We start from the raw sequence: 19,891 nt of genomic DNA, 5'->3' as shown, positions 1-19,891 counted from the left end.
GCCCGGGCCCTGATTCTGCAAACATTGTTTGTTTATATTCTCTTGCAGAGAATGGGACCAAGTGAGTGCAAGGACAGTGATGGAGGAAGGGTTTGATAAACTGTACAATTCCATGTTTGCTCCTTTAGTTGGTTTACAGCCCAGCCTGTCCCACCTGCTTTCCGAAACACCACACGAGGAAGGATTCTTGATTTGAAATTTATGAAAGGAGCACAAAACTCTGGTGAAAGTCTCACCAATTTTTGTGGAATTACTTTTTGCTTTGTGCTGCATGCCAGCCATAATTATGAATTATGTATGCTAATATACATGCCCCACACACAGACTAGATGCAGCAGGTGTGGCTCATTTAAAGTTTGCTACGTTGTTGTTTTTAATCTGCCAATTTTTTCGGCTGTTTTGCTGAAACACTTGTTACTTGTGGCAGAGTTACACGTTTGAATTAGTTTGGATTAAAGTAGACGTTGGTTCATCACTGCCCACGACATCCTCCGCCCACCCGGACAAAAGCGCTGCAGCGGGAGGGGCGATCACCCCGGGAGGAGGGGAGAGAGAGCCGGGATCAGAGCTAAGCCAGTACCTAAGGCTGCTTCTAGCTAATGTCCGGCTGCAGGAAGATTGGCTGGATGAAATGGGACTGCCTAAACAACGAAAAATCAGAGATCAGTGTTTGTGCCCACATCTTTACACAGACCTGGCTCCATCTCAAAGCCCCGTATCAATCTGCTGCTCCTGACGGCTGTACTACAGGGAGCCGGTAAAAAACTGAGGAAATCTACTTTTTAAAACAAGATGATAGTCGTTTAAACTGTTCAATTTTTTTAAAATAATTCAGCGAATATTCGAATATTCAAAAGTCATGGCCCATCCCTAATGTATGCTTGCAGTCTAGATGAACTTATTTTTGTAAGATGAAGCACAAGGAGCTGGCCCCTGAGTTACATTATTTTATAAAATCCTCAATTTTATCTGCTACATGAACACATTCTGAGGTCTGCTCTTCCAACGGAGCGGCCCAGTTTGACATTAAACTCTGCAGTCAGGAAGTCCAGTCCATTTTGTTAATTTCTAATTGGATTAACGGGTGACAGCTTCTGCCAAGACATTAGTCCCTGAGCACTGACGGGCATGCTGGGCTACTTTTTGGCAAAAGCTCGTAAATTGCACTTTAGCTTGTAAAAGGAAATCATCAGTGTCGCATTGGGGTGTTGATTCCCCGTCAGGCCTCATTTTGCAACGCTGACGAGCTTGCACTACATTACTCCTTATTTAGCATCCTAATGACGTACAGTACATCTAAATGGGTCTACTGTAGTGCACAACTGTCCTCCTTCCTGCCAGCTCTGCCCTCTGAGGAGCAAATTTTCCCAAACAAATCTAAGGCGGCAGAAGAATTGTAGCCATAATGTGCTGCTGTGTGCAGTTAAAAGGTGGATCTCTCTGATGAGGAGAGAGGGAAGACAGAGAATTCGCCTATGGGGAAATTAAACTGGAAAGACAGGAAAAGTTTTTAAGAGTCTTTTGACTGAACGGGCAGTACACAGGCACACACTCTCTGCCCTCTCACACACTCACACAGCATGAGCACCGAGTGGATATTCTGTCGACTATATTGGGCATTTTTAATCGCAGTTATTGATGCAGAATGAAACAGAAAATTGGAACGCTTGGGTTGCATTAAAGAGAAGGAAGAGGAGAATGGGAGATGCTCCTCCCCCCCCTCAGTTGCTCTTTTCTCCCTCACCCTCTCCTTTTTAACTTGTATAAAAACGCAAGAGCTGTTAATGAAACTGGAATGGACACACACACACACACACACACACACACACACACACACACACACACACACACACACACACACACTCTCATCCATAAACAGGCTCACTGGCATCAGCAGTTTTCCTTATTTAGTGTTGCTAGTGTTAGTGTTGTCCTGATTATACACATGGGATAATGTGCACAAGACTTAAGTCAACTTGAAATTCTTCTCCCTCTTTACCTCCTTCTCTCTTTCCTTCTCTTACCCTCCCTCTCTACTCTGCCTGTTTTTGTCTCATGTTCACTCTGTTTTTTTGTGTATTCCCACTTTCATCTATTTTTCTCCTTTAGCCATCACTTTTAGTTCTTTCCCTTTTCTTTTCTTTCCTCTTTTTTTCTTTCTTTGAAATGCTATATCAGTCTGTCCACACTGATCAGTGCTCCATCTTTCCCATCCATTCTCTTCTTCCTCCTTCCTTACTCTGTGTGTTTAGATTGTCCGTTTTAAGTGCAGAGCTGAAGCTTTGCTGCATTTTTCTGGAGCAAGCAATTTAAATTATAATTGAAAGTGTGGATAAGCAATTAACACATTATATTACATCTGCAAATGTGTTCTATATAGTGTGAGGCCGTGCGTGACCGTTAATTAGATGTGCTTCACATGGAAAGTGTGTGAAACATATACAGTATGGGGACACATTGTAAAATATTCTATAAACATGGAAAGGGGTTTACATTCTGAACTATTATCATTTCAGTAGAATCATATTGTCATTGTGATGTTTTCACAAAATTAATTTGATAAATTAATGAAATAATAATATTTGGTTATTGAAATTTTTTTTAACGTGTAGGTGATTCTGTCAAATAATGCATAACAGTGGACCACACATGGCATTAAAGCATATGATATTATTAACGCATGTCTGGATATGGATGTCTGAAAATAACTTTAATATCCTGGCACTGACTTCAGTCATACGGCCCAGCCCTAATTGAATTACAGTTACCATCACTACCATAAAGGTGCAAGTACATGATTCAGAACCAACTAACCAATCGCTATGGTAACCATGATCTATAGAATATATCTGTAGCTGAGTTGTATTCAGCCACTATTAACCGTGATTGGTCTGTCTTTGTGAGGAGTTAAATGATTTCTCCCTGCATGTATGTCCATGACCATGAAAATGCCTTTGATTTGAGTGTGAAGTTGGTGCGTATGTGAGAGCAAAATGTATTTTAGGTCTGCATAGGACTGGCTGCTTATGGTTTAAGAATGGTGAAAATACACACAGACACGGGCACACGCACGCACCGTGGACAAAAACCGTAAAACAGAAACGTGTTTATACATCCACCCTTGCAAACAGTGGGGACGTGAATGCATATTTATGTGTTCGCCTATAGCCGCCCAACAGCATCCAGTGGAGGACACAAATGCAAATGAACGCATGCTTACTGTACACAGAGGATACATCACTCTGACATAAATTTGAACTAACACATAACACAAGATACACATTCTGACTGGGAAATGGATTGACACAAGGCACATACACATACACATGCGTGTCTCACTGATGCATAATTAGGAACAAACACAATCATCCCTCCTTCTGTTTTTTTCTTGTTTTGCCACTCTTTCCTTCACTTGTCTTGTCTCTCTCTCTCTCTCTCTCTCTAGTTCCTCGCTTCCCCTACAGCTGTGTCAAGTGCTGCAGTGTGGGTGTCGTCGCACAGACTACAGCCAAATCTTATCTTAGCCACACGCAGGCACACACGCACACACACACACACACACACACACCGAGCTGTGTGCGGACACATGCACACAACTGCAGTCTTGTGAGCAAGAAAACCCATTTTTGCCCTGACTACATTTTGGAAGGAGAGACAGCGAGGTAGTGGAGGAGGGAGGAAAAAGGAGGGCGGGGGAGCGATGCAGGAAGGAGTGAGATGGAGGGGGGCGGAGGCGGGGGGGCATCAGAAGGGGGGAGGAAGCGGGCATGCTCGGAGTGGGGAAGCCATGTGAGAACGTAGTGGGAGAAAAATAGCACTTGGTCTGATTTGTTGGTCCAAGTTACTAATGCTAGTGCATCTCCGTTGAGGATAGATTTAAATGCAGCTGTGTTTCAGCAGACACACCTCTGTGCATGGCCAAACATTAATCTTTGTTTGCATCCGCATGTGTTAGCGCTGCATTTATTTGTGTATAGGCATGGATGTGCCCGCCTTTGTCCAGCTGTGTGTGCTGTGCGCTGCTCTTTGATCATTAGGCAGCTGTATCCACTCCTCCTCCTCATCATCTCACAGACAACAAGCTCATTATGCTTCCATTAACTGCTGACAGAGCGAAGGGTGAATGAGGGCAGAGTGTTAGACAGAGGGGACTGAGTGAGAGAAACATAAGCAAAGTGGAAGAGAAGCGGGAGGCATGACAGGGTGACTTACCCTAAAATGAGAAATAATGCTCTATATTAAGAAAGATTTAGGAAGAGGGATTAGCAGATATGAGATCAGGGAGGAGCGGTGGAGAAAGGGGAAGCCTCGAAATGTGGCAGGGTGTGAGTAAGATAAATAATGTAAAGGGGGATTTAAGAAAAGTGGGTGCAGGGAGATTGAGAGGTAATGGGAAACTTTCAGAGTAAGACAGTCTTGACATTTTGACCGGCGGCGATTATTTGAATTCACCACACACTCATCACTTTATGGGATATAAAGTTTCAACATTTCAGCAAGGCACAAGGTTTTACCAGTTCTCCCTTGCTCATTAAAATCAGTATTTGGAAAGGATGATTGGGAATTTCACATGAAATTAAAGCAATAAGACAAAAGATGCTGAAACACCATAGGGAGAAGACGGGAGGATGATGAAAGATGAGGACAGTAAAAAAGAAAAACAGGCAAAATTGTAAAAATAAATACAATAAAAAGAACACCAAGTTAGGAGAAGATGACATCACATAAAAGTAGTTCTGTAAAAATGGGTTTTAAGAAGTGATTTCTTTGAGCCTCATCTCCTCAGACAGGTCGTTCCAAACGGGTGGGCCTGGTGGCAAAAGCACCGTCGCCTTTAGATTAAAGCCTCGACTTTGGAACGGCCAGCAGGGCCTCATCTGAGGATTCAAGGCTGCCAGCTGGCTCATGTAGGATCAACATTTCTGCTAACTATAAAACTACTATACATTATATTAGGGGATTTGATGCTGGATCCAGGTTCTGTGGCAACAATTACCAATTAGACTATTATACAGCAATATCTTCCTAAAGTTTGCTAAAGGTAGTTGGCGTTAGCCACCAAAAGCTACTTCTCAGACCAGACTAATACTAATACTCCACTTAAATTGTATTTCATTTAATCTTAAGGGAAGAATGTGTCTTCTCGCAGTGTCAAAATCTAAATGCCGTCTTAAAAAAATGTCGTTAGACATAACATAAGCGTTTTCTATTCTTTTAGCTTGTGTGTGGTTTTATGGTACCGGCGGTTTAACGGATGTAAACTTTGTAATCAGATTATAATGATAACGTACATGCAACCTTACACTGTGAGGCAGCCATAGCACCACTTCACCTCAGGAACATTCATCACACACAGTCAAACCAGCATGAAAGCACAGCTGGTTTATAAATGTAGAGGTGACAGGCTCAGAGCTCTGAGAGGAGCACTAGATTGAAGGATGGAGGCTGAGGCCAGCAGACAGAGATGGAGAGAGGGCTTGTGCAGTGAAGCAGAGAACCAGAAAGACACTTATAAAACATCACAGTCTTGTATATTGCAGAAGTCGGGGAGAGAAGAGGAAGAAGGCAGGAATGAAAGATGGAACGCAGAGATAGCTGCTGGAAGTTGCAACGCTCTAAAACTTGGCGCATAACTGTTCCTTTTTTAGTTGTTTCTTGCTTTGATTTAGTTACTTGTAATTATATTACCACTTTTGACCCACACAGCCAACTTTTTTTTTACTTCAAAGGATATCCCTAAAACAAAATTTCCTTTTGAACAGTAGACTAGTTGCTAATTTTTATCATAATACCCTATAGACTTCATGTTTCCAAGGGTTAAGAAATAAATAAAGAAAATGTTTTTTGACCTTTTTGGCTTGGTTGCAGGGATATGAAACATTTTCACATGTGGAAGTCAGCTGTCAGTGACATTTCATGAAGGGCAAAGTTGAAAATGTGAGACTTTTGCAGGAATATGCGGGAGGGTGGGGGGTCTTGAAGGCAAAAGAGATGGGAAATACAGGTAGACAGGTAAAGGTTATGGGGCCAAGGAGGTAAAGGCAAAGTGAAGAAAATAAAACAATAAATGACATAAGGTGCGAAAACCAGCCACACATACACATATATATGCTCTCACTGTATAACAGTTTATTTTATGGTGTCATAAAAAGTGGCAGTTTGCGCTGCCTTGCTGACAGCGAATCAGCCCGCAGAAGCTTTCTCTGAACCATGCAGTGTTATTTTGGGATGAGTCTTTCTCCCCGTCTCCGTCCCTTCAGTATACTTAAAGTTATGGCTGCACTTTGCACTTTGATGTCTTTTTTTTTTTTTCAATTTAATTGATAGAAAACATCAGATTTTATGATCCTACGATGCTGTTTGTCCACATGTTGGCTGTAAATTCCTGTTAGTTGTCTTCTGTGGCCGTATTGATTTAAAATGTGGCCGTATTGCCTTTCCTCTCTCTCTCCCTCTCCATCCCTCCAGTGTCTGCATGTGCACTTTATGGCTACATTGCTTCCAGACTATGTACAACTCCCATTACACTGCCAGCTGATGGCCTTACAGCTTCCATTCGCTTCACAGGATCTCCCAGTAATGTGAGAAAAATTGACTGATCGATGCATTGTTTTTTTTGTTTCTTTGCGCCCACATCATTGTTAATGCGTCATGACTGTGAAATCACATTGAAACAGTATGTAGTTACAGAATGGCCGATTTTTGCCATACAAATAGCTACTTAACAGCACAGACATAATGCAGATGGAATGTTATTTATCGCAAATCAGTGCATTCAAAATTCATTTTAACGGCTATATACACTTTTTGTCTGTTGCTCTATGCCAGTGTTTATTTTGATGGTCTATTGAAGCCATCTTAAAAGCACACAGATGAGCTCTTAGATCCACTTTTTGGATTGTCTCACAACATTTCTGTGTCCTTCTGAGTTTCTGCATGTCAAAAAGCCATTACTTTGACAGATAGATGAAGCCAACAATGTTACTGTATGTATTTCATGAGACAAAAAGGCACTTGCACTGTCATCTTTGCCTGTAGTTTAGTGACACAAGTCGCATACTTCATGTTCAGTACGTGCGCAGCTCTAAACCTTTCAACTCTGCTGCTTCCTGTCCTGCCCTTCTTTTCACCACTCTTACATCACACGTTTCAGCCATTATTCATCCCCAGGCCTGCCACTAACAGCCCTGTTAGGTTCCCTTGCTGTAAATCCACAGGTGCTTTGATTTTTGCTTATAGCTCTTCTAGATCATTCTCAATTTATCTCAAGTTCTTACGCTCAATCTTTTACTCCATCTTTTTCCTAGTTTCTCTTACTTCGTCTCTGTTCGTTGTCCAGCCATCTGCTGCATTCGCCATCTATCTTCCCTCATCTCCTCTGTCCTTTTTTCCCCCATCCCTCTGCCCCATCCATGCACCGCTCTTGTGCCATCTGTTCATCTGTGCGACCTTTCAATCGTTGGTCTCTCTTGACATCCTTTCATTTTTCACTAAAAATGTCCTTACTTTTTTTTTTTTCTTTTTTTAGTTGAAAAGACTTATTTTCTGAAGGCTTGACAAATGTAAAGGGATAGAAAGGGGAGAGTGATGAAAGTGGAGCAAAGGACAAGTGCCACATATGGAGCGATGGCGGTGAGGAAAAAAGTCTATTTTTTGACTTGTAGCCATGTAGAAGGAAAAGAGGGGAAGAGATGAAGGGAGAAAAGCCAAGGGAAGGATCAGAGAGCAGTGGATTGAAGGAGGTTGCGGGAGAAATGAATAGCTCTCACTTCAGAAGGAAGTGATTTATTTGTAGTATATAGGTTTTTACCTTTCTATGGGTAATCTGGAAGGAGTTGCGTCGTTTATGTACCACTGAATCAACATGTATAGGTTTACAGGTCTGAGCTTCTGTTCTTTTGCCATGAGGGTAACGAGGGGTAAAGTCTCCACCAGTGTTTGTCTCTGAGCCTGACCTCTGACCTCTGAGTCAACGGGTAAACATAATGAAACTATGCTCATGGACTTCTGTTTTGTCAGAATAAGTCCCATAATTAATGCAGAGTCACTATCATGGCTGTAGACTCACCTTAGTCTCTTAATCTATGAAGTGTCGTCAGATTCTGTAATATTAGAGTCTGACATCCAATAAATCTCACCCCTGTGTCAATCATATCACGAATCTTGTTTTTTTGGCACATCCCCTTCTTTCTTCATTAGTATGCATGCTGTAGTTGAAACACTGTTTGACAGCTTAACCAGCACACACATCCCCAGAACTGAAATATCACACGAGACCACGGTTGCAACCACATTTTTAGTAAAGCTCGGATGTTCGGGTCCCAAATTGAGAATCTGGAAAGGGTGTATTATGTAATACTAATGACCCTGCTCAGCAAACACCAACACACAGCGTGATTTGGGAATCGGTTCATGTGGGAGTCTTATCCCGTCTCAATACACCACCGGAATTAACGACGTAATAAGTAAAATTTCCAATTACAGGACCCTCTTGAGTGAAACCTCTCCCATGAGAAAAGTAATAAGTATCAATTTATTGTTGTTTTATCTCTCCCATTCAGATCTGTGAAAGCCTGTGTATCCTACATGCCTTTCCTGAAGTATGTCTGTATTACTGTTACAACTGCGATGACCAATCTCGTTGTCCTCTTTATGTTCGGCTAATTCTTTGGCATATAAACATGAAGCTGTAAGTGTGGGAAAAAGATATGGACAAGGAGGGAGAAAGACCTGAATCTTAATTAAGGAAGAGAGGGAGATGGACGTAGAGCCTGGAGAAGAGCTGAAATAGGGATGAATACATAAATTGGTAAATGGATGGAGGGATTCTGGTCAAGCTCCTTTCCATTACAGCTGGGATGAATATGAACGTGTGGGTGCTTTTGGGGCTGTGTGTGTCTGTGTATGTTTGCGTGTGGGCGTACACATGCTTGTGTTCATTATGATCATGAGTTTTGTGTGCCTTCAGGCATGTATGTGCTCTGCGCGCGTGCATCGCTGTGCTGTGTCTGTGCTCTTCTTGGTTGTGTACATTGTGTGCCCGGGTGGGTGAGCACCGCTACTTTGGCAGTTCCCCGCAGCAAAAGGATTAGAGAGGTGGCACCGCTGAAATGGAGCTGATCTATTTGTGAGCGCGCGTGCGTGTTTGTGTTACTGTGGTTGTATCAGCGACGAATCGGATGAGAGCTGTGTGTGCTGCGAGTCTGAAAGGGAATTGGATCAGATTACAGAAAGTCTTGGCACCAGATTAACTCCAATCCCCACAAGAGGGGAAAGAAATGAAAGACGAGAGCTGCAGTTAAAGGGAAGAAGCAGCGGTGATGTTTAGATGAGAGGAGGGAAGAGTGAGATGTACTGTAGGATCTGGTTATGTAATAACTGCAAGGTAATGTGACTGTGTGCCTAAGTTACGTGTGTAGCACCTTTTCAAAAGCTTTTTATTTTCAGATTGTGGTACTTTTGTGTGTTATTACACAAAAAGGAATCAGAGTCTATATGATCAGCCTCCATTTAATTCCAGTAGCTGTTTAGTGCTGCTTTTTCCAAAAATGAAGGCCACGTTTCCTTTAAACTCCTTCCCCTCCCTATTGTAACGGTGTTCAGTTTTCTCTTGAGCTTTACTGAAAATCAAGATGTAGTGATTTTTCTCCCCCAGCCCTTGGCAATGCCAGTAGCTTTGCCTTTGCATATTTTTTTTTTTTTTGTGCCATTAAAGCACCGCATTAGATTCTCTGAAGGATATGTTCAGATTTGTATAAGTCTCTCTTTCAACGTACATATATTAGTATTTTATAGCATTATTGGTTGCTGTAATCGTTCCTCCTGTCTATACTCATGGTTGCCAATTCCACGGTTTCGGGTAGAAAACAAACAGCTCTGGCTTGGACTCAGCTGTGGTGGTCTTACGGCTCTGAATCAGTTTTGGATCAGTTTTCTGAGACAGCTGTTTAAGGAAAATTAAAGTGGGAGTAAAGAGGGCATTTGTTTGGATTAATGCACATACTGTGTGGGATTGAGGCAAAATAAACAGCCGTGCCCATGTTTGTCATGCTGTAGGACCATGTCTCATAGTGCAAAGTAGGGCTGAATGCTATGGCAAGACAATCTAATTGCGATTGGGTTGTTGTTGTATCATTCACTATACACAAGCAATGAATCATTTTATACTCTGACCAACACAACACTTGATACAGTTGGTGCATAAACTGCTCTTTCATGTAGGCCAGGCCTATGTGTTATGATGTTATGAATGAGATGAATTAATGCATGAATTGATGTGAATAACAGATTTATTTAGCTAATGAATTCAAGCCTTGTAAACATGTAATATAATCAGAAGCACTTAACCTTTTTAATAAAATCTGCAAAAAGAACAACAAAACACTGCAAATCAACATGCCTGGAGTGAACATTAATATATGACAAATAAATATGATCTCCAGTCAGTCACTGTAACAAATTGCACAAATTGTGATGTGCAGAAATACAAAAAGAACAAATCTTAGCACCTAGCGCTGGCTCTGCCACGCTGAACATATTTTAATAACTTAAAGCCCAATGGAAATGTGAACATGTTGATTTAACTTCTAAATATTAGTTTTGGATCTAGTTCATAAGGACTTCAGAACATTTCAGTCAGTGATCCCTGGTAGTCGGCCAACTAGACACACTGATAGTCAGGTTCACGGCAATCACCATCCACAACCTTTTGATGCTTTTTTAAAATGCTGGAACAGATTCATGGTGTTGCCTCATGTTTGTAGCTATGGTAGCAGGACATGTTCTGCACAGTACCTGACTCTGTTGAACATCATTTCTTAACCCAACATATGTCCAGATAACCAGTGTACCACATTCTGTGATACTAAAGTGAGTCCTTACTTGTTTTGTTCTGCCGAGGCCATTTTCACACGCCATCTTCAGAAGATTATTTCACACATCTGATAGATTTAGTTCTGTCTTCTCTCATCCCTGTTTAAATTCCTGCCTGTCTGTATGACATTAAGCTCTGTGCTGACAAACTATTGTGCCTTGATTAATAGATCACTGCGGAAACTCTTTGAACTACTCATCCTAGGAGATAACTTTGAGCCACCGACAGACTGAGTCAGATTGTGTTGCTAAATAGTCTGTGCAGGATTACCTGAGTTCTATTCACCTTTCGTTGTCATTCAGTCAACCTTTTGTTTTAGTCTACCTTTGCAACCTGGTTCTGAATGCTGATCCTCTGAAGACATTTTATGACTGCTGTGAACTCTCTCTGCGCTGCACAGTGAAATACACATCATCGCCAACTGTGTTCTTGAACTTAAGTAAAGATCCTTCCGTCAATCTGGGATCTGAGTGAAGTCATAAACGTTCTACACATCAAAGCTTGTGCATGGTGTGGCATTTTAAAAACGGTTGTCTTTTCATCATCTACTCTCCCTCACGTCATGTGCATGTGCACATGAAGCCGTTTCTGACCCCCTGATTACTTCGATTATGCAGCGTGGAAGAAAAGCTTTTGCAGCTTTTTGCGTTTTGAAAAAGGATGTACATCAGCGAATCAATGATTGGTTTTTCTGAGCTGAATGGGGGGACGACCTTAGCGACAGAGTAGGCTAAAGCAACTAGAGGTGTGGCAGATCCTATGACGGGGGGAAGAAGTTTCTTATGGTCCACATAAAACAGAAACCGGGCGCTCAGAAGAAAGAGGCAGCAGACGAGAAAAGAAAGTAATCGACAGCGAAGACACACATGCATAACTACCATCACCTGTCTTAAAACCATTCGTCAACAGTGTTTAAGTGTTCTCACTGCCAGAAGGGGGACACAAAATTTCCGCTCTGCAGGTTTAATACAAGGTTATAGTTTTCCTGCTTCACTTTCTTGAAGCCAGTGGTCTGGGAAAGGAGATCAAGTATATTGCATAGGACAAAAATCACATTCTATTTCTTGTGAGACCTCGCTTGCATTTTTTTAACCCATGTTCATGCACATATGTGAATCAGGCTTCCTAATTACTATAGCGTTCATTATGCTTTCAAAACAATTAAGCTACAGAATAATTTGAATCCCTGGTGTCAGTCCACTGGCTCTGAATGTCACCCTGCAGTAAATTGACAAGCTGTAGTGCACTGCACCACACACACAAGAACACACACACACACACACACACAAAAGCACCCACTAATGTGACCAGACATAGCCATTTAACAGGTCAGTACCATCGATTGGACGATTGATTTGTTTTGTTCCCTCTGCTGCGTGATGCACATCACACATAAAGGTGAAGAGCATGTACCACATTACTCTGACTGCCCCTGGACATTTCATGACCCAGCATGCACTGCTCTCTGGCTGGTGGATGGTGGGGCATCGGGGGAGATGGCAGCGGACTGGACTAATCGGAAGGCTTTATGTGTGGTGTGCAGTGAATCATCAATATTGTTGTTCCTCACAGGGTTTGCATGTAGTGACAGCAACCTGGCAGCAAGAACCTTGAGAGGAAATAATTTTTCCTTTTCAGACAGCAGGGTGTAGTGTGAGTGCCAACCTAACGACCAGTGACAGTGTTTGTGTGTGTGCACGGTGGTGTTTGCGGAGAATTTGACTGTTTTCAAAGCCTTGTTGTCCTGAAAGCTCCTGTATTGCTTCTCTCCATGACTAATCCAAGGCAGCTTTCTATGTAGTTACTTGTTTCTGTACAGTTCAAAGACAAATACTATTTTTATGCTGAGCAACAACCCTCATCTGCTAGAATTCTTTGAATGTGTGTCCTTGCAGAAATGAAACTGCAGTGAGGTCCTCAAATAAAGATGAGTCTCAACACAGAAAAAAACACATTGCTGCAGCCTTACACTTCATCAGATCTAACACGACTCAATATTTTGCTGTTAAGGACACAAAAAGGTGTAATTTGCAGTTCGCCTGTGCCAGGTTTTTGTGCCTATTTTTCATAATGTATAGGATTCTCCATATTAACCTATGAAACACATGGGGATGGAACACAGTGTCATGTAGGGCATTATCTATCTTCTCCACCAGTAACATGGCAATGGACTCACAAGCATGGCCACATCGAGGCTAATTACAAATGGCTGAATCAAAGATACTGTGGCTTCAAAAGCTAAAAGAGATCACATTGGTAATGTTCCTACACTTATGAGAGTCAGTGCTACTTAAATCCTGAACATCACTCCGCTTAGGCAAAGAAGATAAAGATTAGACAATGTGCAGCGGCAGCAGAAAACATGACTACGCACACAGAAAATACTCATGCAAACAAAAGGACAGTAAGAGCACTTCTCAAAACTGCCATGCTAAATGTTTTCAGGGTTACAGAAGACAGTTATAAATTGGCCATTAGTACTGAATGTGCATGAGCACTTGCATGCTCAAATGATTTCTGTCCCTTTTGCTTTTACACAAACTGTAAACATGAGTAAAATACACAATTAGAAGATAATGTTAGATTCATGTTAAATTATATATGTTGGGGTGGGGGGGTAGAAGGTAGAAAAGATATCAAGCAAGTGGGATCAGAGGTGCACAGGAGGTACAAGGAAAGTCCTTCTATTATGGCCTCACCGTCACGCACCAGCAGTTACAGCCACTGTTGCTGCTATAAGGCAAGTCCTGTTTTCCTTTCAGAAATGCTGGAATTGCCTGACTGCTGGAAGCTTTCCACTCCAGTGTTGGGCCTTGCCGCATGGCCAGACAAAGAGCGGCCTACATGTACCTGGAAAAGCCTAACAAAGGAACAAAGGGCCATAAAATAAACGGGCGCCAAACTTGTCGGCATTGCCTCCAATAAACTCAGGTAGGGGGCGTGGCCTGGATCCAACACCAGGAGTTCTCATTGGGGGAAAACTCCCCAAATCCACAAGGAACTCCCAGTACGGCCATGACATCACTAAACGTTTATAAGCAGTGAACACCTAAGACACACCGCCTTTCCACTGTAACGTAAAGTTACTACAGGGGGTGTTTTCTGTTTGGACGTCTTTTCCCCTTTAAACCTAGGTAACAGCCTTCCCCACACTCGCTGGACGAGCAACCGGCTGTTTTCGCCCCGTTTTGTTTTTTGGTTTCAGTTTCGTTTTTGTGTCCTTCACCGGACTCGTTAGGATCCTGAGGAGAAACGCCGAGCAACCCGCGGCTTTTCCCTCAATTTTTACCTGCGGAAGGGAGAGACAGTACGCTGTCCTCTCCAGGGAAAGATCACGAACGTTCTTCTCCCTCTAAGTCGACTCCCGCTGCTCCACGCTGCCACACGCGGACCAGCGCGCCGTTCCCCGCTAACACAGCGACTCAACGGACCCTTTCCTCGCCGCCACCCGAGCCGGACCGAAACCCGCCAGGCGTGCAGGATTTGCACACTAATCGCTCGCGAAGCGATTTCAAGTAAGAGGCATTGTGTCTGGGCAGAGACAGATAGGATTTAAGTGTGCTACCTTTGCTTAGAAGCTAAAGTGCCGGACCGCCGTGTCCCGTGTTACAACTGTGTGTTTGCTGCTGTTGTTTTGTCTCCTGCGTTGTTTTGTGCGTAAGCCCACGCAGGGACTTTGTTGTGTTTATAACCAACACGTGGAGAGTCAGTAAACGTGAGTCTATCAGTTAAAGGACCAGCGCCACCATCGGTAAACAGAGTTTGCTGATCGAGCCGCTGAGTGATAGACATACGGTTATTGTGCGCTCCTGTGACGGTTAAAAACCAGATTTGCAGTGTTTTGTGTTGAATGCTTTCCTTTCCTCTTTCTTCCTACTAACCCACATTACATTCACATACATACACGCGTTCATACCGTCCCTTACAGGCACGATCGGCGCCATTACAGTCTAACTCTAGAGTTCAGACTTGTAATTACAGCCATTACACTTTTAGCAGTCAGCCCCTAGTGTTTAAGCTCGTAACTACCGCCGTTACAACACCCGGCAGCATCCTGCCCCTAGTGTTAAGGCCGGTAATTACAGTAGCTATTACACACTTAGTAGTGCCCTGCCTCTAGTGCTCAGGGAAGGGATTTCAGTCTCCACTGTACTCTCGTTCCCTCTAGTCACATCTTGCGAGCGTCCGCCATATTGGGGTGACGTATTCACGCACGTGATTGCGTCACCACTCTGCGGCCTCCTCCTTGCCCCCCCCCTTTTCCCTTCACACACACACACACACACACACACACACAAATACACACACACACACATGCTGGATGCTTGTATATATATCTTGTTTTGAGTGTTAACAATTTGTACCAATAGCTGCTTTTAGATAGTTGAATAGCAGATGTTTATTTGAACTAGTATTATTGATCACAAATCATTGTGCTTGTTGAATAAACTCTGTTATGCATTTAAAGAGTAGTTGTTTGTGATTACTGTGCATATATTTGTTGTGGTAACAGCTGGTTGAGATAGTCAGTGCTCGGATTCATGCCTTTCCACTCACTTTATAAATGTAAGATAGTAACTTAAATATCGCCATTTTTAAGTGAGGCCCCTTTTTATTCACTCTTATAAATGTGAGATAGTGATTTAAATATCAACATTTTGAAGTGAATAACCCCTTTTGAGACTGTATTCCAGTTTGTTATTGGTCCCTGATACCAGGGTGGTGCCCCGATATTATTAATTAATAATTAATTAATAACTAATTTTACTGATATTGATAAGTACACTGATAAGTGCTAAATCTTATTGATAATACTGCCAATAACTAAACTAGCTCCATCCAGTGCACAACACCAGTTTCTTGCAGATTAAATGGCATCAGAGTTTTTGCATTAAAATGAGGCCACAAACATCCCATTCCACCTCATATCAGGGGTGCTCAGACTGTTAGGCCTCAGGGGTAAACTACAGGTCCTGAGTCATCTTGAGACTCTACTTTCCCTGTGGTAATTATCCTCCTGGGGGAAAAAAAGCAAAACTATTTGACAAGTGTGCGGCCATGAGGGATGCAGTGGTCAGCAGCTGCATTTCCGACCCTAATATATTGCAAGACAACTCTCCGCCGCATCATCTCACTGCCGCTACCTTCCTTTTCTGAAAGGCTTTAAAGACTCATCGATTTTAATGTATGCCCACTTCTAACCTTGCCATCAGCAACAGCAGACACTAAAAAGGATCCGTAAGATCAAGCAGATTTCTTTTTTCCCTTTCCGGCGTTTGTGCTCCTGCTGCAGCCTCACCTTGTACAGACATGAATGAAATCTGTTAGTGTCTTGCGCGCAGACACTATAAAGTACATCAGATTGTTTGACCCAGGATGCTTGTACCTTATGTGGACCACTGTTGTATAAACCTGTTCGTCTTTAAATATTAACATTTACACCTTTAGACATCAACAAGGTGTTTTTAGTCTTAAGCACTCGCTCACGGTGGCTGAAGGAGGAAAAGAATGACCACTCTTTGTGATCTGGGTCTACATGCCGTCTCTACTTCACTCCATCTTGTTGATAAATGATTTCACCCACCATTTTCCACTGTTGTGAACTCTTCTTGCACAGTGAGGTGCTCTGGAACAAGGGGGAAAAAAAACCTGTCAAGAGTCCTCATTGAATCTGAATTTTGACATCCTGTAACAACGTTGCGCACAAATGATTTTGAGCTGAAGTGCTTGGAGAGAGGGAGAAACCAGGAGAAGTGACAGTCCCTCCATCATTGAAGCTCTCTGCTGTTCTACCCCCTCCGTGACTGCTCTATCTAATCCACTCATTTTCACCCTGTACTACTCGCCGTCCTCTCTCTCCACTCCCACCAAACACTTTGATTCCTTGTCTCTGTCCTTATTTGATCCATCCATCAATCCTTCTTCAACTCCCTTCCTTCCTCCATCCATCTATACTCACCCCCTTTTTTTCTTCCACCACTCATGAATTGCTCTTAATGCATTTCGTTTCATTCTCTTGCTCCCTTTGTGTCATACAGTACCCGGCTATCTGTCTCTGTCTCTTCCTATTCAAAGCTATACACCAGTGTACATTCATCAGCGCTGGCATCATTTAAGCACAGTGGGGCGTGCAGGAGCAGGGAGCTTTTTGTGTGATTGTACATTATGCTGTACGGAAATACTCTTAAAAGCGCATGCGTTTGTGAGTACGCCTGCATGTGGCACCCTGGTGACCTCACCTTGAGCTAGTACAACCCATTGACTTGGCTGTCAGACCCTATAAAACAGTGACCACTCAATCTGTTACACTGGCTGCTACTTCACTCACTGACTCAGTGTGTGTGTGTGAGAGAGAGAGAGAGAGAGAGAGAGAGAGAGAGAGAGAGAGAGAGTGTGAATACAGTACGGAGTGACACATATTGGTATGTGTGAATTAATGTGCACTGAAACTGTGTGTGTGTGTGTGTCTGTGCGTGTGTGTGGGCTAGAGCGTGTCTTCTATGTCTTTCAATGTTACAGTTTATCAATGAGGCCTTGGGTACTAGCTACATGTATTTGTCATCACAGTGTCTGGAAGTGTACAGGAAGACACACACACACACACACACACGCTCACTCAAGCACAATGACAAATTTGGCTGCACACAGAGAAGGTTAACGGTGAGGGTAGCCTAGCTGTAAGCATATACAGTCAGTTGTGTGTGTGGTTTTGTTCGATATATACTGTATATTTATATGTACACACACACACAGTTCTTAGGTGTTTTGTGGTGTTGTATTTTTCATGTTTCAAGTGTTTATTGTCATGTGTACAGTGCAGAAACGGGTTTCCCTGTACAATGAAAATCTTACTTTGCCATCCGTACTGAATGCCAAAGAGTGAAAAAGAAGAGGATAGAATAAAATATAAAAACATATAAATATAAACTACTATTGCTAGATATAAATATATTTACATGTGTGCAAAAATGTGCAACTTAAAGTACAGTCATTGGAGGTAGAGTACAGTCATTGGATGTTTGTATGTTCCATCCCATGTCTCAGTGCTATATGTATGTTTTTGTGTGTGCGCATTTGTTTGGCTGAATATTGTGTGTGTGTGTGTGTGTGTGTGTGTGTGTGTGTGTGTGTGTGTGTGTGTGTGTGTGTGTGTGTGTGTGTGTGTGTGTGTGTGTGTGTGTGTGTGTGTGTGTGTGTGTGTGTGTGTGAGCCCTTTAATGAGTCTCTCTGGTAAAACCTGTGAGGAGCTACAGATGCCATAAATGGGACTAATTTCTCTCTGCAGAGAAAACTCTGCTGACTGTGTGTGTCTGAATATTTTCACACAGATGATGTTTTACAAGATTACAGTGAATATTAATACTTGTCTTTTCATGTGGGTGTGCACTATGCTCCTAATCTGTGTCTAATTTCCTCTTGAGGTGAGTTTTTATTCACCACAAACTTAATTATAGTAGTTATGGGTTTAGTAAGGGGCTGGCAAGCTGTTTTTACTCAAGCGAAACATTCGTTTACATACCTGTGTATTATGCATGATGGATTCCTCATTGTATCTTTTTTTTTTTTTTGGGTTGTTTCTGTGCTTGTTTAGTTGCCAAATTCTAATAGCTGCAGTTTTAGCTTAGAGCCATCTTTGCCTCTTTATTTTCCTCTGCCCATTTGATTGTCTTGACATTTATGCTTGCCAAAAATCCAATAAATCCTGAAGGCACTTGGCTGGTTTAACAATTAAAGACTAAACATTTACTTTTCTGTTTGAAGACAGGAGTGAAGGAATTAGTTCAGGTCATTCACTTCCCCCCGATTCTTTCACCCAGATTTCAACAAAATGGTCAACATTGCAAAGAGGGAGTAATGAAAGCAAATACGCAAAACTGTTATTTCCACATGTAGGTGGCGCTCTTGCCTTTTCTTGGGTTGTTCACATCTGTCCCTCCCGGGATAATTGGATTTACTTTGTGCAGCTTGTGCTTTGGACGTTTGATTGCTTGCAGCCCTCTAATTTCATTCTGATGTTTGGTTGTTTTCATCCAGTATTTTCCTCACTCAAAATGGGGTAGATTTCATAATATGGCACAGCTTTGATTATAGGAATAATCAGCGATATGGCTGGATCTGATCTGAGGAACTTAGAATGGGCTCTTCTCATTGGTGTTCCAGCCATTTTCACCAATGTAACCAATCAGATTGCTTTGCTCAATCATCTGTGTAATTTGTGTAAACCTAGTCTCAAAATTATAATGATAATAACAAACTTTATTTGTATAGCATTTATAAAGCAATTACACTCTGTTTGCAGCTTCCACTGGGCAGAGTTAAAGTGGAGCTGAGGCAGCCCACGGTAGAGTTTTGGAGGACGAGTGTGGAAACCGCTGCCGTTGGCCTGCTAACATGCTAATTTCCCTCTCAAATACCATGTTTTACTCTGAACGGAGGCATGTTCAACATCTAACAGAAAAACACAGAACAGTCAGTTCAGGGTGATGCACTCTTAGCCAAATATGCTAATAACACTAGATTATATGCTGGGGATAGTTTTTTTTTTTTTTTTTGATTAGTCTTCAAAAATGAAAGTTGTACGCAGGTGTCAAATTCCACCAAAATGTTGCAGAGACCCAACCGCTCTGTGTGTGGTAACGTAATGAAAAAGCTAGCACTGTAACAGCCATAATTAAAAGTTGGACATTGAAATTCAAATGGAACTGTCATTGGTTCATGATGAACATGAATAATGAAAAACAGAATTTACTTGGTTGAAAAGAAACAGTGTCACAAGAGGTGACCAGAGATTGGATGATGCTTTGTTACTGTCTGGTAAAGGAAGATTAAGCAATAAGGCCAGTCATTGAGTTATTGAAGAAGGTATAAAGAGCAGTACATTGTGTCTTAAATGGTACATTTGCACACAGCAGTGTTTACTGAAATGAGAATATTTCTATTCCAAGAAGAGAAAAGAGTCTTTTGGTTGACTGAATGGAGGTCTGTCATCAGAGATACGTGTTGTACCTTTTTCGAAGC

The 19,891-nt window shown here is 42.2% G+C and overlaps 1 protein-coding gene across 1 annotated transcript in view; it reads left to right on the top strand.

The window, feature by feature from the left end:
* Window positions 1-19,891, top strand: part of LOC139222527 (pyruvate carboxylase, mitochondrial-like) — a 274,531-nt gene that overhangs the window by 34,034 nt on the left and 220,606 nt on the right. The gene's annotated exons all lie outside the window — the stretch shown is intronic.

The sequence above is a fragment of the Pempheris klunzingeri genome, chromosome 23 (genome assembly GCF_042242105.1).
Source record: "Pempheris klunzingeri isolate RE-2024b chromosome 23, fPemKlu1.hap1, whole genome shotgun sequence".
Lineage (NCBI taxonomy): Eukaryota > Metazoa > Chordata > Actinopteri > Acropomatiformes > Pempheridae > Pempheris > Pempheris klunzingeri.
The sequence above is the reverse complement of the archived record's forward strand: the minus strand, read 5'-3'. Positions and strand labels throughout refer to the sequence as shown.